The sequence below is a fragment of the Oxyura jamaicensis genome, chromosome 3 (genome assembly GCF_011077185.1).
Source record: "Oxyura jamaicensis isolate SHBP4307 breed ruddy duck chromosome 3, BPBGC_Ojam_1.0, whole genome shotgun sequence".
NCBI classification, from domain to species: domain Eukaryota; kingdom Metazoa; phylum Chordata; class Aves; order Anseriformes; family Anatidae; genus Oxyura; species Oxyura jamaicensis.
This window is the reverse complement of record NC_048895.1, coordinates 79,767,050-79,779,104: the sequence shown is the minus strand read 5'-3', so window position 1 is coordinate 79,779,104 and position 12,055 is coordinate 79,767,050. Positions and strand designations below refer to the sequence as shown.

The window sequence follows — 12,055 nt, the reverse complement described above, 5'->3', positions numbered from 1 at the left end:
CAAACCAGATGGCTCATGTCTGAAGGGGGTTGCTCCCTGAAGGGAGGCTGGGGTGACTGGCTTGTATGCACACAGCTGCTGTAGGAGTGACAACGCGCAGGGTCGCTGGTGTATAAATACAAAGCTCTGTGGCTCAGATCCTCCCTCATCCAGAGCAAGGCGGAGGGCACCGCTTTACCATTATAATTTGGTGTGCCTCATTTTTGGCCACTAGACAGTTCTGGCCTTGTGTTTCAAGAAGGATATAGGGGAGCTAGAGGAGACACAGGGAAGGGTGACTAGTGTAATTAATAGGATGGGACAGCCTGATGAGGAGGCATTGAGAGATGTGCGACACTTCAGAAGGAGAAGAGAAGGGTGAGACAGGATATGACTGAGGTTTCCAAAGGCACAAAGCTGCTGGAAAAGGTAATGACAGAACTGCTGCTCACCAAATCTGGCACTGCTGGAACTAGAGCACAGTGTTAGAGGCAAGAACGCATCTTCTAACATGCCTAGAGCAACAGCTATGGGTGCTGCATGGTATGAAAAGAAGAAACTGTAGAAGGCAGCTTGGCTTGTGTGTTCTCCCTTAGTAATCTCTTTGTGCAAGTCAGAAATACGGTACTGGGCTAGAGACCCAGAGGTGAATGTCTAATATACCTCTCCACTGGCTGTGTAAGAAGTGAAGAAATGAAGAGTAGCTGTGCTCCTCATTTAATTTGTTGTATGCAGGTAATATTGTCTGGCATCAGATCAAGGCTAGGTGCTTTGGAAGCAGCTGTTTCTGGTGTTGGTCTGACTTTCTGGAACCACAAGGGTCCACCAGGGGCCGCGTTTTTTCTAGTGAGGTTTTGTTCATCAGCCCAAATGACCTGGGAGAGAGCAAGTTCTTTCTCCTGTAATGAAATCAATGAGAATTATGGGCACTGAATGTATTCCAGCAGGTGTTCAGCATCCCACAAGGTCAGGCACTTGGTTAATAGACTGAAGCTGTATAAAATGGTGTATGCTATTAGCAGCTAGGGGAAAAATCAAAAGGTAAAAAAGGACTTTGGGCAGAGCGGTCAATTGCATATTGGAACAAGAAAAGAGAGAAACTGTCTGTAGTGCTTAAAGCAGAAGGTTTTAGACAAAACAGGAAAAAAAATCTATTGTTTATTTGTATCAAATTTATTCTGTCTGTCAGGTTACTAAGTATTTGTAGTAATTAAAAAAAAATCTGCAGCTTTGAATGTACTAAAGAATCATCAGTGCACAGTCAAATTGCTCAGTGATACTGAATCCTAGCTTGCCTCTGAGCTCGAAAATATTAATTCTCAGGTTAGCCTTACATATTTAGGTAAAGTTGACTTTATTGTGAATGTTTATCTGTACAAAATAAGCGAGCCCTAAATGCCTGGTCAATTCAGGTCAAAACAGCAGTCTAAACCTTTTGAAATGACTAAAGCAACTTCATGGAGCTGGTAACCTCCATTTGACCATTCACCACACCAGTGATATTTGCTAAACTTAATTTATAACATCTATACAAGCCTGTGTCTCACAGTATTGTGATTAAATTCAAAGAGGCTTGTCATACTTTTAACTTTGCAGCTGGGTGTAGCATTCAATAAATAATACCAATCTCATACCACAAATTGACTCTAATGCAAACAGATAAAAAAATCAAGTCTGTTCAGGAGAGGCTATTAGCCACATAATGGAAACAATAACTGAGTTAGAATTGCTCAGCTAATCAGCACATGTTTTATTATCCCATTACTTTTTCCTCCAAGTTCAAAGAGACCAAATCAGAGGTTAAGTTACCAAGTTCAGTTTAATTTTTCCTCAACAAAAGCTTCATCTCTGAAGGATTGCGAAGAACCATTCTATGCCTTTCAGTCTGGGCAGGGCTGCACATTCCCTGTAATCAATAGGAGCTCAATGGGGTCAGCAGCTCACCGAGGTGCTCAGCATCTAACAGCGGTGGACCTCTCCTGGCAATATTGTTCTTTCAGAATCAATTACAAGAGAAATTCTGGCAGTTAGTAACATAGTCCCTGTGATAATGTCGTAATGGGTTTGGTGAGATATTAGCATTGGTAAACTCCAAGTCCCTTAGTTAAGAGTGGCTGTGAAATGCTTCCACCTCTTGATCCTCTAGTGTAGGCTCTTTGTTGGTCCACTCTTCTCCTGAGGGGGAAAGTTTTCCACCTATCTCAAGCCCTCTGTGCCAAGAAAGATCTCTCTTTGTTCTCCTGCATTTTAACTCTTCACAGGACCTCCTTCCATTGTGTTGTGGTAATGTAGCTTTGTAGTTTATCATGATCACAAAGGTATATCTCAAATTTGATTACTGAGCCTGTGAACACTTCAGGGCATGCAATATCCATTGCCCTAGCACAATGGTTTTCTCACCTGTGCTGAGGCTGCTGGGTGCTTCTGCAATAGGAAAAAGATTATATTTTTCCAGTTTTCTAATCATCTGATATTAAATTCTGGTATCAAAACTCCCCTGAAGTAATTGTTCATCCTTCTGATCCCTAATTGCGTTTATCAACGCAGTATGAAACCTATTGCTACCTGGAGCTTTGTCTTCCTTTATCCAAATATTTCCTCACAACTATTTTCATAATCTGCAAAAGCACCTACAAAATATATCCTCACAGGAGGGACTGTTAGTATTCTTCTTAACAAGTATAGAGAAAAAAAGTCATTGAGTTTTTGTGTTACATTCGAAATTACTGTGAATATGAAGGAATCTTTCTTTCAGCATACTAAATCCCATGCAACACTATAGGTTGTGAGATAAAAATTGTTTGTATGTTATTAAGTTCACGCTGTTTTGAACTGCAGAATCACTTTGGTAATATTTTTCTTGGAAAATCAATTATATATGAAATTGAGTCGCAATTTAGTAACATAAAGCCAGGTAATAATATAATTAAAAGGAAAATATTTACTTGCTGCACAGGGTATTTTGTATGCATCTTAATTATGTACCTTTGCTTGCTACCATATGTTTATAACCTTTGAGTTGATCTAGCATTAGGCAGATATGAAAATAATAAAAGCTGATACCATTGTCAGACTTGAGTTGTAATTTCAAAAATGATTGGTATCTACGTATTTGCTGCCCATGGCACTGTGAATTAGGAAACCAGGTACAAAAAATATTCCTCAGAATGTAAATCTGATGTATGAGGAATCAGCCCCTAAGTATCCAACTGCCCATTGTTTAAGTGCTTTTGGCCAGACTAGTCTATTTTCAACTGTGCAGAAGTAGTGTAAGTAGTTTGACTCTAGTGCAGTCAAATTCTTCATATTATTTCCCTGCTGAAAGTCAGCTCTGAATTTCATCCTTTGTTTTATTATTCATTCAAATGAAAAGCACTTTGGGAAATATTCTTCCCAGATATCTTAATACTGTAGACATGTACAAGAGATTTCATTTTCCTGCTTTTATCAGAAGTAATGTCTTTGTTTTATATAATGGAAATATCTTTATACATCTCTTCTCTTGGACTAGCTGTTTTATTAGGAGCTGAAGATGATGAAATCACCAGTCATTCTTAGCGTCACTGAGATAAATGAAACAAGACTTAGCCAGCTAGCCAAGTGAGGATACCAGGCTGATATATCAATATTCATCAAAATATTTACAGACTTTTGGAGTCTTTAATTAGCTATTGCATGTTGAAGATTCAGTTCAGTGAAGACAAACAGACTGTATTCCCTTCAAAAGCTGGATGAGGTTTACTGCGGCTGTAGTTTAAGGATTTGTTCTGTGTTGCAAAACAAATCAAGCACGTTGTGATTATAGCTCCCCATTAATCACTTTCCGCATTGTTTCCTTACCAGTCTTAATGGGCTTTTTTTTTTTTTTTTTTTTTTTTTTTTTTTCTCTAGGACTTGTAAAACCTAAAATCCCTCAAGAGGACATGTCTCCACTACACAGCGAGCTAGAGCACTTTCTACTTTCTTCAAGAGAACTGTTTCACTCATTTTGCCTGACTTTAGATGGGGATGTTCACCACTGGGTAGATGTCTAGCTTTCTGCTGTGGACACTGCAGATCTAGCCCTTTCTGTCAATGGAGTTTATTTATATGACCAAACAAGCTGCTTTCTGGACTCTACTGATAAATTTAATGTGCACATCTATGCTGTAGATGTTAAATATGAGATAAATGCCACTCCTGTTGTCTTAAATGGAGGTGGAAGTCAGATACCCAACTTAGGTTAACTTGATCTTTTCACTTCAGCATTATAAGAGGTAGCCTGTTGTTCAGGAATATATTGTGAATACCTCATGTGACAGAGATGCATCTCAGGTATTGGGGCAGTTTGCTGGTGTTGTCACATGCCCTTCTACTCATTTTGAACCCTTTTAAAATTCTGTAAAACTGATGCATTATAGTTTCTTTCCATCTCTAAGACTGACAAGCCCTGATGCTATCGTGACATTCATGTTTTCTTCACTATATTTCTCCAGTCACATATCCTGATATGCATCTCCAAGACAAGAAATAGAAAGGTTTGCTCTGTGGTCCCTGCCTTTGGGAAAATACTTTTTTTTTTATTATTATTTTTATTTTTGTGACCCACGGTTTAACTCTGTTTTTTCTGTTCTGCTGTTGTCCTGGCCCTAAGCATACAGAACCAGAGCCCTTATGGTGTGAGGCTGCTGAAGCACTGCTTATAGTGTTTCCTCAGAGACAGGATTCTGCCATATTTAGTCATTTCCTTTTGCAGAGAGCTTTTACTGTACCTAGTGGAGGCCTTCCAGCAGTAACACAATCTCCTGTAGAACCTGTTTTTTCTATAATTGAATTCAACTCAAGGTCTCCATGCTGCTAGAAGCCAATGTCCATTAGGCACTATTCTATATTTATACTCAGCTGAAGTTGGTGTCAAATGCTGCATCTGGGCAACTGCCAGGGTTGGCAAGTCCTTCTTTTCTGTGGAGAGTCCCATGTATGGTTGTCATTTATCAGAATGACAAAGAGCTTCTTCTGCAAGTAGCGTTGGATTTCTTAAATTCTCAAAACGATGGCTCCTCATATAGTAATGAGTAACTCAATTTGTTTTTTATCAAGAATATCTAACTGGCTGTTTTCTGACACCCATCATGTTGTGTAACAAAACTGCTCTTACATCTAGCAAAAATAAACAAACACAAAATCAAGGGAGAAGATGAACAGTTAGTTTTAAAATAAGTAGGGGTTTAAAGACTTTTTTTTCTTTCTTTTTTTTTTTTTTTTTTTTTTTTTTTTCCCAGAGTCCTGGATAACATTAATCTTTTTCACTGCTTAACACAAAGGCTCTAAAATGCTGGCTCAATTTGGAGATAACTGTGATTACAATTTTACAATTTAGTAGACCTCAATTATCATTATTGTGAGGCTAGAAGTTGTTAATGTGCTGTGACATTGAATGATCCAAGATCTTCCTCCATTTCTCCATATTGGGCCCAAAAACACTACTTCAATACATACGCTGACAGGGAAGTGGTTTCTTGTTTGCAGGAACTTCTGCTGCCTCTAATCTGTAAATATCTTTCTGTGTTTTGACAAAATTTTAGCCAGTTTCACCCCCACAGGGAAAATCTTGTGGTGGAAGTAGACAGAAAAGAGGGAGACCATCTGGTCTACATCCTATTGTGTCTGTGTAGGGTATTGCTTTGTTGACTGGTTCAAGGTCTTTGGGGGAACACAAAGGACAGGCTGTTTGTGGAGCTGTGGCTGGTGGTGTGGTCCTGTCAGAAAGCTGCACTGAAGTAACACCTCCCCAACTTTTTTTTTTTTTTTTTTTTTTTGCCTAACACATTTTTTCAGGCTATACATTTTCCCTGATAATGTAGGCAATTGGTCCTGCTTTCTTTTATTTACACGTACCTCTATCACTGTAGTCTGATGTGATGTGTCTAATCCGAGGAATATCTTTCAGTATTATTCTGACTTGTGCTACCTGTCTCTTCCTAATAGGCGTTGACTTTTGCTGTGGCCTGATGTATTTTTCTTTAGGCTTTCATATTTGAAAGGACTAAGTAGAGCTTTGATTTCCTGGATGCTTTTTCTGTTGGAGCTATTGCAAGATATTCTTTACCCAGCAGTCTCAGCCTTGCTTTGGTTCGATATTATGTCTTCACTTAGGAGAATGTTTCAACCTTAATATTTACCTTCAGTAGTACTATTTAACTCTATTTTTAAGTGGATATTATTGATTTTCCCCCTTTTCCGCTTGTGTACATACTTATGTTCTTTCTTCTAAGCATCTTATTCCATTTTGAAAGTCACATAATTGCTGGGTTATTTTTCTTTTCCTCCTTGTATCTTTTGACTCAGCATTAAGGTACTCTTTAAGTTCTATATTTGAATTAAGTAGGGAGAGAGACTGAAGGGAGAGAGAGAGAGTAGGAAGGGAGACTGAAAGGAAAATACTCACTACTGCAATTTTTTGGGTAGGTGAGTTTCCCTCATGAAGACCACCTACAATACAGCCTCTCTGTGCTTACTCTCATAAGCTTTTCTAGAACGGCGAGATTGGCTAACCAATTGCATACACTTAAAAATTAAAATGAAAAAAAAGAATGACCTCCGCCCTTATATAGGAGAGATACTACATTTTGCAAAGAGTAGTTTTAAATGTCTGCTTTGACTGTACAACCTATTACAAAAGGTAGTTGGTAATTGACTTTTGAACAAGATAACTGAGTGTACAAAAATATTCCTTATCTCTTTGTACTCACAGTCACAAATACATATTTAAAGATAATAAGAAAGCTTCTTATAACCACCTGCAACAACATAAACTTGCTTTCTGGCCAGTAGAAAAGTAATTTATTTTCATGACCCAAAGTAAAGAAGAAAGAATTAATGCAACCTAGGCAGATACCAGTTAAAATTCCAGGACATCATTTTAAAGCCTGTCAAATCATTAAACTTCTTTGGATGCTACTGAATAAGAAGAGCATGGTGATAACCTTTTCCTCTGACCTAAACTAGGATACAGACAACTGCAGATTCACCTGTGTGCCCCCATTTTCTGTCTGCATGGGCGAATAGGTGTTGAATGTGCTTCAAACATTTCTCCAGTTTCAGGAGGTTGTGCAGCCCGGTGCGAAATCACAAAATTAGGTAAACATGATAGATTGATGCTGAAGACATTTAGGGTGAATGTGATCTTCTAGTTTATACATGAGACCGCCAGGTAAATTAATACAGGAAATTGACAATCATTTATACATGCCAGCATCAGCAGGCGTCTCAGCAAAACTGCTGGACAGAGGTCACAGCTCATCTGCCATTGAGATGACCAGCAGCGAGGCTAAAAATTATTCATTTTCAGACATTGTTTAGGTACTTTGTTCACTGTGGAAGCAAAAAAGATTTTTTTTTTTTTTTTTTTTTTAACTAGGCAAAAGCAATAAATCAGCTAGTTTAAGAAGACCATGCTAGCCAAACAGAGATTGATTTCACAGGGAAGTCGATGGGTTGCTAATAGAATTACAACTACCCGTCAAAATAGGGAAAACGTATCTGCGACAGTGACAAAGAGCAAATCAATTGAAGAAGTGTTGTGGACTCTTTTTTTTTTTTTTTTTTTTTTTTTTTGAGACATACATGCAAAGTACCTGTGTGTCTTTCAAAGCCTGCAACAATGAAAAACAAACAGAAATATGTTTATCCCCTTACAGGAGCCATTCCTGAAATACTTAATTATGTGATCAGTTTAGTTCTACTGCAATCACTAGATTACTCCCATGAGATAAAGCTAAAGACCCAAATCCAAGCTATCTGAGCATTTTCTCATGTTATGAAATCTATTTAAATGGGTTTATTAACAGCTGTAATAATTTGCTCCAGGTGAAGAACGTTGGCACATTTTGTTTACCACAAACTGTTTTTTTTTTTCAATTACACACACAAGCTTGCCAGTTTCAGGTGGTTTTTAGTGTTTGTACAGCTCAAGCAGAAAATCAGTTACAACAATGTTGCTGGCTCAGAAATTATGATATAATTTGTGATAATTAGATAAAAATTGAGTTATTGAACAGTGGAAAGTTGCCATTTTGCAGCAACGTTACTCTGCTACCTGTATCATGTGTATAACTTGTGTCATTTATACATGCAATGCATTTATGTTGGAGATTGGAAAGGTTATTTGTAGTTAAAAATATAACTAAAATGTATACATACCTGTTGATGCAACAATTTGTGATGGCCCTGCAGATGTCATGACTGAGCACTGAAGCTGTGATATATTTACCAAGTCATACCAGCACAGACTTGTGCTCTGCTGGTACAGCTCTGAAATAGTGATAATAAATTAATAGTACAAAATAATACTACGGTACAATAAGCTACATGACATGTGACATAATACCCACGACTATAAATAAGGAGTGTAACAGTTCCCTGGTCCAGTTGTGGCTCTGGCAGGGTGCTGAGAGTGAATCTTTTCCTTGCAGAGGGAGGTATCACAGTGCAGTAAAGTCAGTTATCAGACACTTCTTGCCCTTTTCCCTCTCCAGCAGCCTGAAATATGTGAAACCAGAAAAGGTTGGAGGGATAAGGCAAAGGGATGCTGTGGGGCTGTCACTTCTACTCTTTGTTTTCCTTCCACTTAAGCTGCTCCTGGGTCTAAAGCTGTTGCTGGCACTTCCATTCCTTACTTGAGAGGGTCCTTCAAACTATGGTGTATCCACTATGACTAAAGAAAGGGCAGCTCACAGTGGGAACCTGGTTTGATGAGTCCCTTGGAACTCAAAAATATATTATGCAGACTCATACTAGACAGATTTCCATCTCATGGCATGAGATATGGACTCCCATGTGTGCCATCTACGAGTAATATTATTTTGTTCCTGTTCACCTTTTACAGCTTTTAACACCAATGACATGATTTAACCAAGCTTGTCCCTTCTCCATAGTGCCTTTAAACAACTGACTCAGTTGACCAAGAATGGTCCTGGCAGTGTATTATTACTAGTGCAGAAAAAGCCATAGAGAGACACTGAACAGTCTGAAGTAAAGGTAGTTATTCTTTAAGATAAAATAAGCTCTTGCCATAGAGGAGACCACATATCTTTATGAATTTTGTATATATGTATGAATGAGAACTTGGAACAAAACTGTAATCAAAATTAATTATCTGGGAATCTTCCTTTTATCCCATTACTTGGGTATATAAACCAAAGAGTTAGAAGGACTTTTATTTCATTTCTTTGTTCATACCAGTTTGGATAATGATTTGGTGCCAGAAAGGTGTTCTGCCAAAATTAAAAGAAACAAAAACTTTATTCTCCAAAATTTACTCATGTACTTTCTTTCAAATAAACGTATAAACACACACGTACATATCTACACATGCACACACGTAAGTAAAGAAAGTGGCATTTAGAGCTATACTACCCTGGTAAGCAGTCTGAAGACAAGCTGAGGTGTATTTTGCAGTGCTACCCACGTAGAGTCTCAAATTATGATGATTTGAAGCATAACTATGTTCCAGTCTCATCTACAACTGAACTAGGGACACTTTGAAATAAACTGAAGTTGCATTGAAATAGACGATACAACTTACATCGACTCCCAGTGAAAACAGTGTTTCATGCAGTGCAATGAAACCAAACTGTAGGAGGAACCAGGGTCAAAATTCCTGTTCACCGGACCTGGCTATCTTGTTTTTCTTGCATTTCTTTGCTTGCTCTGCCTAATCAGTGCCCAGCTGTGCTCTTTATCATATTGTGCAACTTTTGTTGACTTTGTTGGGTCCTTCAGGCTTACATGAGCATGGCAACAACATCTCTGGAGGCAGAGATGTGTTTAAAATTCTTTGGAGCAAGGAATAAACCATAACATTAATCTTTTTGTAGAGCGTTCCATGCATTTTTAACACTGTGATTTTTAATAGATAGTAATAATAGCAATTTTGAAGTATCCTGCAGATTCTAGTAAAGGACTTTCCTTCAGAAACACTGTCCCCTGCTGCTAGTTTGCAAATCTTCTAATTTATTGCCACATGGAGTGTCCTATGTGTGCAACATTTTTTTTATTTTATTTTTTTTATTTTTTATTACTTCTAAACAGATAAAACTGTAAATTTTATCAACAAAGGTTCCCAGCAGCATGTTACCATCTCTCCTGTGTGGGACTGCAGCTACTTTAAATCATTTCCAAATGATGGCCGTGGATAGTTTAAAGATCATGAATAAGTCATTTATTTAAATTAAGCATTTTAGATTATCTATATTTTAAATCTTATGGATCAGCTTTAAACCACTATATTTTTCCTGAACAGTGTTTTCTTGATGTGGGTTATTCAATAAGTCTCAAAAAGTCGCATCATCTTTCAGTTATATATCTGCGAGACATTTCTTCCTATCCCTGACATGATGTGGATGTGGATCTTTGTGCTATGTAGACCTCAGGAGCCCAGCGGGGAGTGACTGGGCTGGTGGTTCACAGCTTCTACAGCACAGAAAACAACGGGGAAGCTATTGCTGAAGCTCTCAGAACAAAAGGTATGAAGTTAGATCCAAGCACTGACTGATGACAGAGTAAGTGTCTCTCCACCATCGACCGTGGCTGTTGCTGGAGGCTTACTCACTTCAAAAGTAGTGGGAAAACTCCAGGAAAGAGGGCAGATCTTCCTGTTAGTTTCAAACAGATATATAAAAAGCTGGGTAGCCAAAAGGGTTTAACAGCAGCTTTGTGATGAAACTCAGAATAGATAAAGTGGCTAGGGCTTTGTCATCATGGCTTCAGAGTGCCTAAACATAGAGCACAATTTGAATTGCTTATGGAACTCTAAATTTGATTTATGTTTTATAAAATAAACCTTATAACTTAAAGCTTCAGGTGGAAGAGTCACCATGGACTTTTAATGTCTCAGAAGTAAAACAGCTTGAGTGAGGGTCTCTCCATAAGTGCCAGAGAAACCACTTTTATGTGTTTAAGGAAAAAGCATGGAGAATGGGTCGGAGAAACAGCCAATCTTAAAATACTGGCGCAACAAATTCCCTGCCACTGCAGGGCTGTGCCTTAAAAACTGACATCTGTGTGCCTGGCTGTACCTGGGAGAGAAAGCTAACTGGGAACAGAAAGTGTAATCACTGCTTTCTACAAAGCAGTGAATCCCTCTCATGGTTATGTTTGGCCCACTTTTGTAAACTACATGTTTTAATATGCATTATGGACATTCCACTAACAAAGGTATTTGCTTTACTTAAATAGAATTTCAGTGAAATATGTCTTGGGAGGTTATATGACCCTTTTAAGGCAGGAGCAACTATTAGTTACTATAGAAGCCCAGAAAATATTTGTTCAGTGCTCTCTTAAGCATGCAGCCTGAATGCCTCACAAAGACCATGTCACTATTATAAATCGAGCAGAGACAAAGAGCCTGACTGTCTTCTGTTGTTCCAGTTTGATACACAAAGTCCTGAGAAGTCCAGGGCTCGTCAGTAGTACCACGTCAGTGTAACACAGTGGCAAATCAGATTGGAGGAGTATTTCTGGCTAGTTTCTTAGCACTTTTGAGGAAAGGTCATCTTTCTGAGAATTGTGCTTATTAGGCACTGTTTTAAAAGAGCTCAAATTTTCTTGTTTTGCCAAGGGTCGAAGATCCTTGGAGCTCATTCTGCACCATTCAAGCCCCAGAAGTATTCAAGGAGTGTCTTATTCTCTGAGGTCTCAACACTTGAGGTGCAGTGCTAGAGGAGCTGCAGTGTCCACTGAATTTTAAAGGAGCTGAAGAGCTTGGTGTTTCAGCATTCTCATTTGAATGGTGATCCAAAATGACGCTAACAGTAAAATAATGCAAAGAATATTTGAACGGTTTAGGATAATCTTTTTTCTTTTCTTTTCTTTTCTTTTCTTTTCTTTTCTTTTCTTTTCTTTTCTTTTCTTTTCTTTTCTTTTCTTTTCTTTTCTTTTCTTTTCTTTTCTTTTCTTTTCTTTTCTTTTCTTTTCTTTTCTTTTCTTTTCTTTTCTTTTCTTTTCTTTTCTTTTCTTTTCTTTTCTTTTCTTTTCTTTTCTTTTCTTTTCTTTTCTTTTCTTTTCTTTTCTTTTCTTTTCTTTTCTTTTCTTTTCT

General features: G+C 38.0%; 1 long non-coding RNA gene across 1 annotated transcript; it reads left to right on the top strand.

Moving 5' to 3' along the window:
* The first annotated feature begins 2,155 nt into the window (after nucleotides 1-2,155).
* On the top strand, nucleotides 2,156-11,831 carry LOC118164656. Its single transcript, XR_004749591.1, has 4 exons — nucleotides 2,156-2,166; nucleotides 4,770-4,774; nucleotides 6,147-6,148; nucleotides 11,579-11,831. It is a non-coding gene; the product is annotated as an uncharacterized LOC118164656 (long non-coding RNA).
* Nucleotides 11,832-12,055: the final 224 nt, after the last annotated feature.